Source organism: Salmo salar, chromosome 26 (assembly GCF_965601325.2).
Source record: "Salmo salar chromosome 26, fSalSal1, whole genome shotgun sequence".
Taxonomy (NCBI): domain Eukaryota; kingdom Metazoa; phylum Chordata; class Actinopteri; order Salmoniformes; family Salmonidae; genus Salmo; species Salmo salar.
Genome location: NC_138316.1, coordinates 44,666,759 through 44,683,610, shown reverse-complemented (window position 1 = coordinate 44,683,610; position 16,852 = coordinate 44,666,759).

Sequence of the window (16,852 nt, the reverse complement as noted above, 5' to 3'; positions counted from 1 at the left end):
ACTGTCTAGTTCGTTTTGTTTTGTACAGGTTATATGTGTTTTCCTTCTTCACCAAATAAAAAGAAGATGAGTGTACATTTTCCCGCTGCGTCTTGGTCTCTACCCTACGACACCCGTGACACTATAGAACAAGACATATTGGATAGACACCATACCTGGACGTATTGGTGCCAGAGTTCCTTGACCTCATAGGGTAAAACTCACTATAGAACAAGACATATTGGATAGACACCATACCTGGACGTACTGGTGCCGGAGTTCCTTGACCCGCTCACTGTTCCTTTCAACAGGAACTGTATACAATGGTAGTCAGGCTGATGCTTTCCACACTGTGAAATACCAGGATGTCCTCTACAATTCTGGTTTGAATTTCTCTCAGTTTTATTGCATTGTCAGCAATGACCAATCCTACTGTCACGCCCTGACCTGAGAGAGACGGTTTATTTCTCTATTTTGTTAGGTCAGGATGTGGGGTGGGCATTATGTGATGTATTTCTTTGTTTTGGCCGAGTATGGTTCCTAATCAGAGGCAGCTGTCTATTGTTGTCTCTGATTGGGAATCATACTTAGGCAGCCTTTTCCCACCTGTGTTTGTGTGTAGTTGTTTTCCGTTTAGTTATCTGTTACCTGACGGAACTGTTTGCTTTCATTTTGTTTCTTTGTTGAAGTGTTTCATTATATTAATAAATATGAACACTTACCACGCTGCGTTTTGGTCCCCTTCTCATTACGACGAAAGCCGTCACACCTACAATGGCATGCTCTTGGTTTTCACTGAGGAGCTTTCCTCTTCCCCCAAAGGGAGGAGGACGTTGCGTCCTTTAGAGGAACAAAAATACTGTATATGTATTTGCATTGGGACTGGTGGACTACAGTTACTGTGGGACATAGCAACAGTAATGATAGAAGAAGCCCTTGTGAAATGCATTACTTACCTGTTGGTTTGTTGAAAATTCTGGATAATGAAGCCACGGTTGACTGTCTGAGATTAGGCCTCCCTGTGGCTGAGTTGGCAGAGCATGGTGTTTGCAATGGTGTTTGCAACGCCAGGGTTGTGGGTTCGATTCCCACGGGTGGCCAGTACGGGGGAAAAAAAAAAAGAAAAAAAAAACAATGTATGAAATGAATTGAAATGTATGCATTCACTACTGTAAGTATCTCTGGATAAGAGTGTCTGCTAAATTACTAAAATGTAAAATTAGGCTGGACTCTTTCACCAGTCTCTCTCAGTGATAGTCCATGGGTTATCACATGGTCTATGATGGTGGCTCTTATTTCATCAGTGACAACAGCTCTTACTCTCCTTTGAACTCCACCATGCATTCTTACTTCTCCATTGTCCTAGTCCAACTACTCATATGTCTGGTCCAACTACTCCTCTGCCTGGTCCAGCTTCTCCTCTCGCTGGTCCAACAACTCCTCTCCCTGGTCCAGCTACTCCTCTGCCTGGTCCAACTACTCCTCTGCCTGGTCCAGCTACTCCTCTGCCTGGTCCAGCTACTCCTCTGCCTGGTCCTGCTACTCCTCTCCCGGTTCCAGCTACTCCTCTCCCTGTTCCAGCTACTCCTCTCCTTGGTCCAGCTACTCCTCTGCCTGGTCCAGCTACTCCTCTCCTTGGTCCAGCTACTCCTCTCCCTGGTCCTGCTACTCCTCTCCCTGGTCCAGCTACTCCTCTCCTTGGTCCAGCTACTCCTCTGCCTGGTCCAGCTACTCCTCTCCTTGGTCCTGCTACTCCTCTCCCTGGTCCAACTATTCCTCTCCCTTGTCCAGACATTTGTTTTCCTTAGCTCCTCTGTGTTGTTCTGTATCTACATTGAACAAAATCCATCCAAAGAGTCCCTTTTTTACTGTGTATGTCCATGTAATTGAAAGAACTTCAACACCTGACTATGTCTCCAATTGAGATTGGAATCAGCTGTGGTTGGTCTATTTTACACAACTTACAGTAAATCAGCTATTTCTCAATGTTTCAATGATCTGTTCATTCAAAAATGCTTATCAGCTGTTTCAATATAGCTTTTGAGATGCTGTTGTTGCAGAAGTAGAGGCTTTATACTGTATTTAAGGTTTTGAACATCAGGTCTTCATTTCTGGAATGCTGTGTGCAAGCATTTGTAAATAAGACAAGAACGATCCATAATTCTGGTATTGGTTAAACTTGTATGCAAAGAAAATGTAAGCATTTTAGAAATGTGTTAATTGACTGCACATTCTGTGAAAACAACATGAATTGTGTTAATGGTATGGTACACAACAGATGGATGTTGTGCTAATAGTGTTTAGGGTTTTGAAAATGTGACTACAGATTGGACAAAAGGATGTTAGCGATTGTAAAAAACTGTAATGGCCATGATTTTGGAATGAGATGTTCGTCGAGCAGGTGTCCACATACTTTTGGCCATGTAGTGTACTTCTATTAAATCCAATTAATTTAATATCTGTGAAATGGGAGAGTGATATGTTCCAGCTCCATCTGTTCAGGAGGCCAAGAGGCTGCATGGAGCTACGCTAAACCTTACTGTCTGCTCTCAAATCAAATCAAATGCTGTCAACAATACAGAGAGAAAAATAAAGAAAAATAACAACACAAGGAATAAATACACAATGAGTAATGATATCTTGGCTATATACACAGGACTCTTGTGTCTATAGCCCTGTTCTGCTACTGTTCTGATGTACCCTGGTGGGTAATTCAATGTGGTGCTTTTAAAAATGTCTCATTACCATTCAGCAGCCTCTCCCGCTGTTTCCAACCCCCCTGGGGACTTTTGATTGACAGGTTGATTTTCAGGACGACTTGGCTTCTGGACGGTAACTGAGACGGACAGCTTATTGAGAATCTGTTCCCGGTGGAATGTGTGGGCTGTGCGGCTTGCTGTAGACTCTCATCCAGAGTGTATTTTACCAGGACAGTGAGCCGTTTAATACTGTTAGCATTCATGAAAAAAGAAAATACCAGACATTTTATAAGAACTACAAGCCAGTAGAAGGAACATGTCTGACGACAGTTTGACGATTTGATGGACATTTTTAACCAATGTTCTCCATATAATCTCATAAATATTTTTTTAAAATCTGGAATACCTTGTGGAAATGTGCCATCGTAGATGGACTTAATTTGTGTTTCCTGGCTTGTTTCTGTGACCAAGGCCAGTATATACAAATGCTTCCATCAGGAGTGAGGACGATGGCCATTTTAGAACAGAATGCTCAGCACATGCCTGATGAAGACAGTCTAGGAGTGGACACATGCTATACCACAAACTGACAGGCCAAACTTAGAAAACATCAGAGCTTTACATTTACTTTGGAGGGAGTGTGTTTATAAAACTATTAGCGGCAAAATAAGACCTTAAAATGTCTTACCAACAATGTAACAAAGTTACCCTTTCATACTGAAGAAGGAGCACAGCAACAAACACTGAAAATTCTATTAAATCTTAAACCTAGACAGCATCTTATGTGACTATGGCCTTCACACATCTTCGAACCTTCAGTGGTAGTAATGGACTGGGCTGTTCAACATTTTAACTCTGAACCTTCAGTGGTAGTAATGGACTGGGCTGTTCTCCATTTTAACTCTGAACCTTCAGTGGTAGTAATGGACTGGGCTGTTCTCCATTTTAACTCTGAACCTTCAGTGGTAGTAATGGACTGGGCTGCTCTCCATTTTAACTCTGAACCTTCAGTGGTAGTAATGGACTGGGCTGCTCTCCACTTGAACTCTGTATAGCCTGAAGATTACTCAAATCTAAGAGCTTAAGAACCAGCAATGAATGGCCATTATTGTACAGTGTGAGTAAGATAAGACGGGTACTGAAAGCGCCCTTGTGTACTTGCAATGTATTCCTTACAGGTGTGTGTTCAAGCTATATGAGCATGAATGATGTTGATGTGTAGGTGTGGGTTGGTGTTTGTATGCATATGCACCACTGAAGGCCATAGCAGCTTGATAAATCTTTCTCCAGATGTGTGAAGCTTCTCTCTGACAGTGAAGAATGCTGGGTCTCCCCCTACTTCATCCTGGGGAAGCAGCTCTGACAGAATCTCTGACACAGACAGCCCTCCTAGAAGGGAAGTGGAGAAGGCCTGGGTGTAGTTAGAATTAATGTGGGCAGGAGAATAGGGGAAACGAGGCATGGCTGCTCAAGACCAGCACTTCATTTGATGCATCAGCCATTCCATGTCTTATAGTTTAAAACACAGCCAAACGGGTTATCATGCTGTCATACTGTCTATAACCATGTAGACATACTGAAGACTGGTTGTGAGAGACTGAAAGAGTGAAAGACAGAAAGAGATATATTTAGAGATGTGACTTAAAAGAGAGTGAGATACGGTTGGGACAGGGAGACTCAGTTTGAATGTAAATCTTCACTACAGAATTCATCAGTTTCACATTCTTAGATAAACATATAGTGCGGAAAGAGAGAGAGGGGAGTGAGAGACAGAAAGAGAGAGAGGGGGAGTGAGAGACAGAAAGAGAGAGAGAGGGGGAGTGAGAGACAGAAAGAGAGAGAGGGGAGTGAGAGACAGAAAGAGAGAGAGGGGAGTGAGAGACAGAAAGAGAGAGAGGGGAGTGAGAGACAGAAAGAGAGAGAGGGGGAGTGAGAGACAGAAAGAGAGAGAGGGGAGTGAGAGACAGAAAGAGAGAGAGGGGAGTGAGAGACAGAAAGAGAGAGAGGGGAGTGAGAGACAGAAAGAGAGAGAGGGGAGTGAGAGAAAGAAAGAGAGAGAGAGTGGAGTGAGAGACAGAAAGAGAGAGAGGGGAGTGAGAGAAAGAAAGAGAGAGAGAGTGGAGTGAGAGACAGAAAGAGGTCTTTAGCATCACATCAGATGTCTTCTCCATGGCAGAGGACCAAAATAAAAGCCCTCCGCCTCTTGTCTGTCCCTTGGCAGGCCATTACAGGTGCCTGTGGAAAACTACACAGCTTCTGAGCTCCCATCTTAGCTTGAGTGTATGTCCCATGAGAGGACATCAGAGCTATGTAATAAACACACACACACACACACACACACACACACACACACACACACACACACACACACACACACACACACACACACACACACACACACACACACACACACACACACACACACACACACACACACACACACACAATTTCTCTCTTTGTTTCAACTAGGATATGCTGCTTTGGTGCATCATTACTCTATCTGTCTCTATCTGTCTGTCTCTGTCTCAGTGTGCAGTAGGTGGGAAGTCCTGCAGCTCTATGTCTCTCTCTGTCTCAGTGTGCAGTAGGTGAGAAGTCCTGCAGCTCTATCTGTCTCTCTCTGTCTGTGTGCAGTAGGAGGGAAGTCCTGCAGCTCTATGTCTCTCTCTGTCTCAGTGTGCAGTAGGTGGGAAGTCCTGCAGCTCTACCTGTCTCTCTCTATCTCAGTGTGCAGTAGGTGGGAACTCCTGCAGCTCTATCTGTCTCTCTCTGTCTCAGTGTGCAGTAGGTGGGAAGTCCTGCAGCTCTATCTGTCTGTCTCTGTCTCAGTGTGCAGTAGGTGGGAAGTCCTGCAGCTCTAGCTGTCTCTCTCTGTCTCAGTGTGCAGTAGGTGGGAAGTCCTGCAGCTCTATCTGTCTCTCTCTGTCTCAGTGTGCAGTAGGTGGGAACTCCTGCAGCTCTATCTGTCTCTCTTTGTCTCAGTGTGCAGTAGGTGGGAAGTCCTGCAGCTCTATCTGTCTCTCTCTGTCTCAGTGTGCAGTAGGTGGGAAGTCCTGCAGCTCTATCTGTCTCTCTCTGTCTCAGTGTGCAGTAGGTGGGAAGTCCTGCAGCTCTACCTGTCTCTCTCTGTCTCAGTGTGCAGTAGGTGGGAAGTCCTGCAGCTCTATCTGTCTCTCTCTGTCTCAGTGTGCAGTAGGTGGGAAGTCCTGCAGCTCTACCTGTCTCTCTCTGTCTCAGTGTGCAGTAGGTGGGAAGTCCTGCAGCTCTACCTGTCTCTCTCTGTCTCAGTGTGCAGTAGGTGGGAAGTCCTGCAGCTCTACCTGTCTCTCTCTGTCTCAGTGTGCAGTAGGTGGGAAGTCCTGCAGCTCTACCTGTCTCTCTCTGTCTCAGTGTGCAGTAGGTGGGAAGTCCTGCAGCTCTATCTGTCTCTCTCTGTCTCAGTGTGCAGTAGGTGGGAAGTCCTGCAGCTCTACCTGTCTCTCTCTGTCTCTGTTGCTCGCCCATAAAATAAGCTTTTCCGTTCCCCTGTTCACCGGGCTGTGATGCATCTTTCAATTTTGGGCTCCGGTGATCTGATCTGGACCTGTACTCAGGTAAAGTTTTTTCAGACTGGGTGCCTGAAAAATCTCAAGACAAAAATGTAACTTTTGCGCTTAGCTAAGCAGGTATCTTTTTCTTATCACAGTGCTTACCTCGACTGACCAGGTTTTCTGGTTGTTCGCTCTCATTTCCTATCAAAAGAGTTTTTCAACAAAAGGAAAAAAGACACGTATGTACACACGCATGTCTGCAGACCAGCAGCCTCCTGGTCATGTTATGTTTTAGTCCGATATGTATTGATTAATACCCTAATTATGATTTGATTTGATTTAATTTGGATATCTTTTAGTCCCCATTTGGACTAATCTTCCAAGAGTCCTTAAACATTAAAATACAATATATAATATGAACACATTTTCACATATAACACACTATTACAAACATACATAAATCCTCTTGACGGTCGCCTAGGATAGGGGGCGCTACAGCGATTTTTGAAAAAAATTTGTGCCCATTTTAACCTCCCTGGGCTAGGTGGGACGCTTGCGTCCCACCTACTCAACAGCCAGTGTAATCCCGTGGCGCGATATTCAAATACCTCAAAAATGCAAAAACTTAAATTTTTCAAACATATGACTATTTTACACCATTTTAAAGACAAGACTCTCGTTAATCTAACTACACTGTCCGATTTCAAAAAGGCTTTACAACGAAAACAAAACATTAGATTATGTCAGCAGAGTACCCAGCCAGAAATAATCAGACACCCATTTTTCAAGCTAGCACATAATGTCACATAAACCCAAACCACAGCTAAATGCAGCACTAACCTTTGATGATCTTCATCAGATGACAACCCGAGGACATTATGTTATACAATTCATGCATGTTTTGTTCAATCAAGTTCATATTTATATCAAAAACCAGCTTTTTACATTAGCATGTGACTAGCATGTGACTAGCATTCCCACCGAACACTGCCGGTGAATTTACTAAATTACTCACGATAAACGTTCACAAAAAACATAACAATTATTTTAAGAATTATAGATACAGAACTCCTCTATGCACTCGCTATGTCCGATTTTAAAATAGCTTTTCGGGGGAAAGCACATTTTGCAATATTCTCAGTAGATAGCCCGGCATCACAGGGCTAGCTATTTAGACACCCAGCAAGTTTAGCACTCACCAAAGTCAGATTTACTATAAGAAAATGTTATTACCTTTGCTGTTCTTCGTCAGAATGCACTCCTAGGACTTCTACTTCAATAACAAATGTTGGTTTGGTCCCAAATAATCCATTGTTATATCCAAATAGCAGCGTTTTGTTAGTGCGTTCAAGACACTATCCGAAAGGGTAAATAAGGGTGACGAGCACGGCGCATTTCGCGACAAAAAAAATCTAAATATTCCATTACCGTACTTCGAAGCATGTCAACCGCTGTTTAAAATCAATTTTTATGCCATTTTTCTCGGAAAAAAGCGATAATATTCCGACCGGGAAAGCGTGTATACGTACAAAGAGAGAGAAAATAAAAACATCTCGTGCCCTCGTGCACGAGCCTGAGTCTCAGAGTACTCTGACCGGCCACTATCCAAACGCGATAATGTGTTTCAGCCTGGGGCTGCCTCGATATCATTCAGCTTTTTCCCGGGCTCTGAGAGCCTATGGGAGCCGTAGGAAGTGTCACGTTACAGCAAAGATCCTCAGTCTTCAATAAAAAGAGCCAAGATGAACAACAACTTGTCAGACAGGCCACTTCCTGTTCAGAATCTTCTCAGGTTTTTGCCTGCCATATGAGTTCTGTTATACTCACAGACACCATTCAAATAGTTTTAGAAACTTTAGGGTGTTTTCTATCCAAAGCCAATAATTATATGCATATTCTAGTTACTGGGCAGGAGTAGTAACCAGATTAAATCGGGTACATTTTTTTATCCGGCCGTGTAAATACTGCCCCCTATCCCCAACAGGTTAAACGGCCTCCTACTCAAACTCAGAAGCTAGGATATGCATATAATTAATACTTGTGGATATAAAACACCTTAAAGTTTCTAAAACTGTTTGAATGGTGTCTGTGAGTATAACAGAACTCATATGGCAGTCAAAACCCCCGAGACAGATCGTAACAGGATGTGGAATTCTGAATTGTGGACTCAACTTCATCACTTTGCCTATAAATCACACCATGAGCTATGGTTCATTGAGCACTTCCTATTGCTTCCACTAGATGTCCCCAGTCTTTACAAAGTGGTTTGAGCCTTCTACTGTGAAAACTGACAGAATGAGAGTCTGTGGAACATGGTCACATGGGGAGGGCCATCACCATTATGACGCCGGCGCCCCTGGCTACCCTCCCCTTTCGAAACATTTTGAAAGACAATGCAATCGTCCCCCTTGAATGTTATTGGAGCTCTGGTTGAAAAAGGCCCTAAAGATTTATGTTATACAACGTTTGACATGTTTGAACGAATTTAAATTTAAAAAAAATCAATTTTGGTAAGAGAGGAGTCCCGCACACAACGGTACTTTTGGTGCAGCCTTCAGAACGCGCTAACAAGAAGACATAAAGGATTAACTTTTTCGAACGAAAATACATTTGTTGTGGACCTGGGATTCCTGGAAGTGCCTTCTGATGAAGATAATCAAAGGTAAGGGATTATTGACAATAGTATACAAGACTAGATTTGATATGCGATTGTTCCAAGATGGCGCTGACCTGTATTGCTTGCCTATTTTTTCTGAGTATCGCATCCCCTTTTATCGCAAAGTGTGATTACCCAGTAAAGTTATTTTTAAATCTGGCATTGCAGGTGCTTTCAAGAGATGCTAATCTATAAATCTTAGAATGACAATATTACATTTTAAAAATGTTTTCGAATAGTAATTTAGTAAATTGTAGCGCTGTTTCATAGGACGCATTTGAGGGAAAATAGTTAGTCAACGTCACGCGCCGATGTAAAATGCTGTTTTTATATATAAATATGAACTTTATCGAACAAAAGAATGCATGTATTGTGTACCATGATGTCCTAGGAGTGTCATCTGATGAAGATTGTCAAAGGTTAGTGCTGCATTTCGCTGTTTTTTGGTTATTTGTGATGCATGTGGTTGGTCGGAAAATGGCTATGTGGCTACTTTTACGATATACTCCTCTAACATAATCTAATGTTTTGCTTTTGCTGTAAAGCCTTTTTGAAATCGGACAACGTGGTTCGATTCAGGAGAGGTGTATCTATAAAACGATATAAAATAGTCCTATATTTGAAAAAATATATATATTACATTTTGTTATGCTAATAGCGATAGGATTTTTCGCATACGGGACGGAGCCCGTCCAGAGGATAATATACTAACATAATGACCCAATAAATACTCAATCTAAAATAATGTTTAAATGTATATATTTAAATGTTTCTGGTTTGCTCAGTTAATTTATTACATTTCTTTATTGCTCTAAATCGAAATGTTCTAAAGAAATGTTCTAAAAATTGCATTTTTAATGTTAAATGTCTGACTAAGCTTATATTTTAGGGAGATATTTGATTTGTACTTTGTGATTTATTACCCTTTGACATTGTTGACCCTCTTCATATCATTAATAAACCTATTAGTCCTTTATCCCCTCAGGCATTGATCTGTTGTCTTCTAACTGACCTAGGATCTGTTGTCTTCTAACTGACCTAGGATCTGTTGTCTTCTATCTAACCTAGGATCTGTTGTCTTCTATCTAACCAAGGATCTGTTGTCTTCTAACTGACCTAGGATCTGTTGTCTTCTAACTGACCTAGGATCTGTTGTCTTCTAACTAACCAAGGATCTGTTGTCTTCTATCTAACCTAGGATCTGTTGTCTTCTAACTGACCTAGGATCTGTTGTCTTCTAACTGACCTAGGATCTGTTGTCTTCTAACTGACCTAGGATCTGTTGTCTTCTAACTGACCAAGGATCTGTTGTCTTCTAACTGACCTAGAATCTGTTGTCTTCTATCTAACCTAGGATCTGTTGTCTTCTAACTGACCTAGGATCTGTTGTCTTCTAACTGACCTAGGATCTGCTGTCTTCTAACTGACCAAGGATCTGTTGTCTTCTAACTGACCTAGAATCTGTTGTCTTCTATCTAACCTAGGATCTGTTGTCTTCTAACTGACCTAGGATCTGTTGTCTTCTAACTGACCTAGGATCTGTTGTCTTCTAACTGACCTAGAATCTGTTGTCTTCTAACTGACCAAGGATCTGTTGTCTTCTATCTAACCTAGGATCTGTTGTCTTCTAACTGACCTAGGATCTGTTGTCTTCTAACTGACCTAGGATCTGTTGTCTTCTAACTGACCTAGGATCTGTTGTCTTCTAACTGACCTAGGATCTGTTGTCTTCTAACTAACCAAGGATCTGTTGTCTTCTAACTGACCTAGGATCTGTTGTCTTCTAACTGACCTAGGATCTGTTGTCTTCTAACTGACCTAGGATCTGTTGTCTTCTAACTGACCTAGAATCTGTTGTCTTCTATCTAACCTAGGATCTGTTGTCTTCTAACTGACCTAGGATCTGTTGTCTTCTAACTGACCTAGGATCTGTTGTCTTCTAACTGACCTAGGATCTGTTGTCTTCTAACTGACCTAGGATCTGTTGTCTTCTAACTGACCTAGGATCTGCTGTCTTCTAACTGACCAAGGATCTGTTGTCTTCTAACTGACCAAGGATCTGTTGTCTTCTAACTGACCAAGGATCTGTTGTCTTCTAACTGACCTAGAATCTGTTGTCTTCTATCTAACCTAGAATCTGTTGTCTTCTATCTAACCTAGGATCTGTTGTCTTCTAACTGACCTAGGATCTGTTGTCTTCTAACTGACCTAGGATCTGTTGTCTTCTAACTGACCTAGAATCTGTTGTCTTCTATCTAACCTAGGATCTGTTGTCTTCTAACTGACCTAGGATCTGTTGTCTTCTAACTGACCTAGGATCTGTTGTCTTCTAACTGACCTAGGATCTGTTGTCTTCTAACTGACCTAGGATCTGTTGTCTTCTAACTGACCTAGGATCTGTTGTCTTCTAACTGACCTAGGATCTGTTGTCTTCTATCTAACCTAGGATCTGTTGTCTTCTAACTGACCTAGGATCTGTTGTCTTCTAACTGACCTAGGATCTGTTGTCTTCTAACTGACCTAGGATCTGCTGTCTACTAACTGACCAAGGATCTGTTGTCTTCTAACTGACCTAGGATCTGCTGTCTTCTATCTAACCTAGGATCTGTTGTCTTCTAACTGACCTAGGATCTGCTGTCTTCTAACTAACCTAAGATCTGTTGTTTTCTAACTAACCTACTGTAGGATATGTTGTAAAAGTGCATAGAAGTCAGTGTCAGCTGATGCCTACTGTCCTTACATTGTCCCAACGTTACTTTGCTGACCACAGAACACGGAGAACGTTTGCTAAGCTGACTGCCTCCAGCAGGATTATTGTTCGATGGTTTCATCACTTATGTTTGGCGGCTGGGCTCCGGTCATATTGATTGTGAGAGCATGTTGAAGAAGCCACTGGCATTGATTAGGGATGTGGATATAGTGAGCTTCCCTTTAAAACAACTCTACTCTAATCAACCCTCAAGCCTGGGGGATTCCTCGCTCAATCACGGTAATTGGGAGTACGTCAACCACAGCTTTCCAATCGATGGGTGCCATCTAAATGACGACAATGAGTAAGAAGATTTACATACATACAGACCTATCCCCAAATTGAGCGAGACTAGACTAATGTGTTGATTTACTGTGAGCAGCTCTGTGAAACAAGCCCTTGTGCATGAGTATTGTATCAAAGAAAACTGGGGTCTGGAGTTTTTCCTGGTCAGGGCAGCTTGTGTAACGGTTAATAATAATAATTGATTGGATTTATATAGTGCTTTTCCATCTACAGTAGGTGTTCAAATCGCTTTACATAGTTCAGGGAGAAACTCACCTCTTCCAACCACCAATGTGTAGCACCCACTTGGGTGATGCACGGAAACCATTTTGTGCCAGAATACTGAACACACATCAGCTCTAAAGTTAACATACAAACTATATCTCCACAACTGTCAACTGTCAACTTTGCTTTTGGTAAGAAATGGGTTATTTATCTCTCCCAGCTTGGCCCCATCACAGTAGATGAATGCCAAGGCAGTGGAACATGAGTTTTTTCACATGAAGGTGTTAAGCGCAGTTAGCACACTCTTCCATTCCCCTGGTGTTATGATCCTCTTCAGTTTCTCTCTGCATCATCTGAAATACCTAGAGCAGGTTTCAGGGGCACATTTTGTATTACATTTAGCTGAATAACAATCAGCTTCACTCAGTGTGACCATCAGATGAAGCCACTTACTTATTGATTTGAGCATGTTTCAGAGTAGAAAGGTCGCTGTTTACTAACTAGCCATACAACTTTGAGTGTAGCTTTACCGTGACGGAGAGCAAAGAAATTTGTCCCCTTCGTCCAACTGTTTCTATGGAGTTTTCTCTGTGCTGTTAGGTTGCTTCCTGTAATTGGGCTCAATCTTTGCCTCCATGCGCCTCTACACTTGATTGACAGCAGGTCTTATGCAATGCCATGAATAACTTCTGCACTGATTTCTGCTCACTTCCTCTCTATTACTGAGTCCTGGCAGAGAGCAGCCCACTGGGCACAAACTGGTTGAATCAACGTTGTTTCAACGTAATTTGTCAAAATTGTGACGTGGAATCTATGTGGAAAATATATCGGATTTGAAAAAAGTAATCAATTGTTTGAGGGTGAAACTTTAGCCGCTGGATTATGTCATCATGGTAACCAAATTTCAACATAGACAAACCTTGTGTAAAAATATATATAGCTTCACTTTGGTCTCCCATCCATGGTTTTAACCAAACCTGGCCCTGCTTAGATATGATGTCACTGACTGTTACCAGTGTGCTGTTGTGAGAATGATTGTTGAGAGATCGCCACTTAAAAAAACTAAATAGATTCTCTGTTGCTACCGAAGTCATTCCAAAGGGTTGGTTTAACAAAGCAAATGAAAATGAACCATACTTTATCACACATACATCATCAATGATGGTATTTCAGCCTATATAGCATTTACAAAGTCATCAACAGCTACTGTTTCAATTCAACCCAGAATTCAACTAATTAAATAGACAAAACAATAGGCCTTGCGTTTCAAGCTCTGGTTGATTTAAAATGGACTCATATTAAGGGATATTGAATTGTGTTTGGTTGTCAATGCATTTGAAGGAGATGTGTCTTCTGCTTGGATAGTTCCATATATGCAACTGACTTAGTCTGGCATTAATTCCAGTTTGTCTACAAATTAATAATTGATATGTTGGATTGACATCTTCAACTCAACCAAAAATCAGAGTTAAACAATAGGACTTAATCAAATCAAACTTTATTTTAAATTAATGTTTGATCTGATTTAGTCCTGTCTTCAACATTTCATTAAAGGAGATGTATCTGCTGCTTGGATAGGTCCATCTGAGTCACTGGCTCAATCACATTCTTTAACTGTTATGTTTTGGTTGAGATGGAGATGTGAATCCAACATATCAATTATTAATTCAATGTCACTTTTTAAATACAATAAATATCCTATTAACTTGTCGACAAGTTAGGAACTGATATGTTGGATTCACGTCTCTAACTCAACCAAACATAAACACTGAAGAATGAGATGGGGCCAGTGGATCAGATGGAACTATCCAAGCAGCAGATACATCTCCTTTAATTAAATGTTGATATTTGGTTGCGTTGTCAATTCAATATCACTTTTGTAATACAGTAAATAGCCTACAGTTAAGGCTATCTTACAGACTAATGTAACATTCAACCTTAACATGAGGAACACATCCATGGCCACGTTTTGAGGTTATTGTATCTATAGGTCTACCTTTCTTCTTACGTAATCATATAAAGCGTGTAGACATCTTTACAATTGCTGTAATAAACTACTTTTAATGTAATCTCAACTGCAATCCAGGTAATTTGATTCTGCTATTAAATGAAGCACATTGCATAACACATTAATCTGTTGTGTAAATAAACAAAATATCTGACATTGTTTTTCCATTGGAATTTGGTTGTGTTTTTAGATGGTTGAAAGAATAGTGATAACACATTGGAAATTCAACAAACTTTTAGTTGTAATTTTTGAGGTTATAATCTCATTGATCAACATCTCAACCAAATATTACCCAATTATCCATGTTGAAATGACGTGGTGTGCCCAGTGGGAGCTTACTGTTAATCCTAAAAATAGTACGTACATAGCACATACTATAAATAATCTACTCCTATCAAAGTCTGTCTGAACGTAACCACGTTCAGACAGACTTTGATAGGAGTAGATTATTTATAGTATGTGCTTTGTTTTGTTTTGTGTGTTGGGTAAATCAGTGAACCGACACACATTGTACAGGCTACATGCATCATTACAATGGACTAGATGGTAAAATAACATATGCGCACCAGTACTAACTATTGACAAAAGTAAATCCAAGTAATCTCCTATTGAACAGATTTAAAGGTATACATCAGGCGTTCCATCTGGAAAAAACATTTCATTCTGAATGGGCTTAAATGTACTGTATATTGTAAAAAGCAACCCACTGCTGGTTCAAAATAACCTTTTTTTGTGTTATGCCAGTTACGCAATCCGTTGGATTTATTCACATAACTCAGCGTGTGTTCTGTGCTATAGAGACCCATCGCTGGGTTTATCAGGTTTCGGGTATGACCCAGATGTAGACAGTGTCGAAGAAACAAAAGTTTATTTCAAAGGCAGGCAGGGGTCAGTAACCCAGAGAGGGAGCAAAAGGTCCAGAACGGCAGGCAGTCTCAGGGTCAGGGCAGGCAGGGGTCAATAATCCAGTAAGGTGGGGCAAGGTATAGAACGGCAGGTGGGCTCAGGGCAGGCAGAACGGTCAAAACCAGGAAGGACTAGAAAACAGGAGCAAGAACAGACAGGAGCATGGGACAAACGCTGGTAGGTTTCACGAAACAAAACGAACTGGCAACAGACAAACAGAGAACACTGATATAAATACACAGGGGATAATGGGGAAGATAGGCGACACCTGTAGGGGAGTGGAGACAAGCACAAAGACAGGTGAAACAGATCAGGGTGTGACAGGGTTGTTTTTAACCCAGCATTTTGTAGAGTGTAGCGTTGATGGGTGAATAGGTTCCACTCACATTACTATGCTGTGTGCAAGCAGCAGCCTACGGGTGCGATACACTCTCTCTCACACATTTCTCCTCAGAGGAGCACATGAACTGAGTGCATTACTGATGCTTGAGGTGTAACACTGGAGCTCTAAGAATAATATCTCCAGTAAATGTTTAACCGTGTGCCACTGTATCCTGCTTCTCCTTCCATGTGTTATTCTGGTTGTCCCGTTTGTCCCGTTTGTCCTGTGGTGATAGCACAGGTTAGGACTGCATTCCACTCACATTCAATAGGTACTTTTACCCTTTCAGCGGGACACTTTTCTCCCACTGCTAAAATCAATTTTTTTGTATCAAATCATAACAACTGTTTGTGCTCACTTATGCCTCCAGCAAGATATGGCCTTCCATTGGAAAAATGAAAAAGTATTATCTGTTTAAAGGAGGAGCTATATACAGTACTCACCGGAATACTGAAAAAAACGATTACCACAGTCTCTCCAATGGTTGTAGTTTCACAAATGTTTTTTTCTCTTTGCGATATATCGTGTGGGTTTTTAAAGCACTATTTCTCAGTTACTTGTAACAAGAATGTTCTCATCCAAACTAAAGTGGGCCACTTTCCAGCACCTTAGTGTTGTCCCCATGGTATGTTACAGCATCTCTAACACAGGTGCATTATTATGTCCCATCTCCCAGTGAGCTGTGCACTCTCAGAAGAAAAGGGCACGGTTACGGTACAGTATTGATCCCGGGGTACAAAACAAAATACACATAAAGTACCTTCAGAGGTACACATACAATCTCACATCGTACTGTTCGGTAACTTTTATGGTACATGTGCGGATAATCTAGTATGATGGTACATTTTTGTTATTGTAGCAACCTTAACACAATACTGAGTGACCTTGTCAAGAGGTATGGGCCACTTGATGTAATGGTTGAGGTAATCAACTAGATTCAGCAGAAGGCCTAAGTTTTCTTGAGCGGATGGTCAGGGGGCTGGAACAAATTGACGGCAAAAAGATCAAACAGATACTTTATTTGACTTAATCATTTCAAACCTTGTTTACATTTGTACATGATCACGTGTCTCTTTATTATGCATGGTAATACTTGGTATTTGATATTTTTGGTATTTTATTAGGATCCCCATTAGCTGTTATAAAAGCAGAAGCTACTCTTCCTGGGGTCCACATAAAACATGAAACATGACAATACAGAACATTAATAGACAAGAACAGCTCAAGGACAGAACTATATAAAAAAATGTTAAAGGCACACGTCGCCTACATATCAGTACATACACACAAACTATCTAGGTCAAATAGGGGAGAGGCGTTGTGCTGTGAGGTGTTGCTTAACCTGGGAACAGATTTCTCAAATTAAAATCACTTGGAGCTTGGTGTTTATACAGTTTACTTGGTGTTTATACAGACTTTTATGTCCAACCACT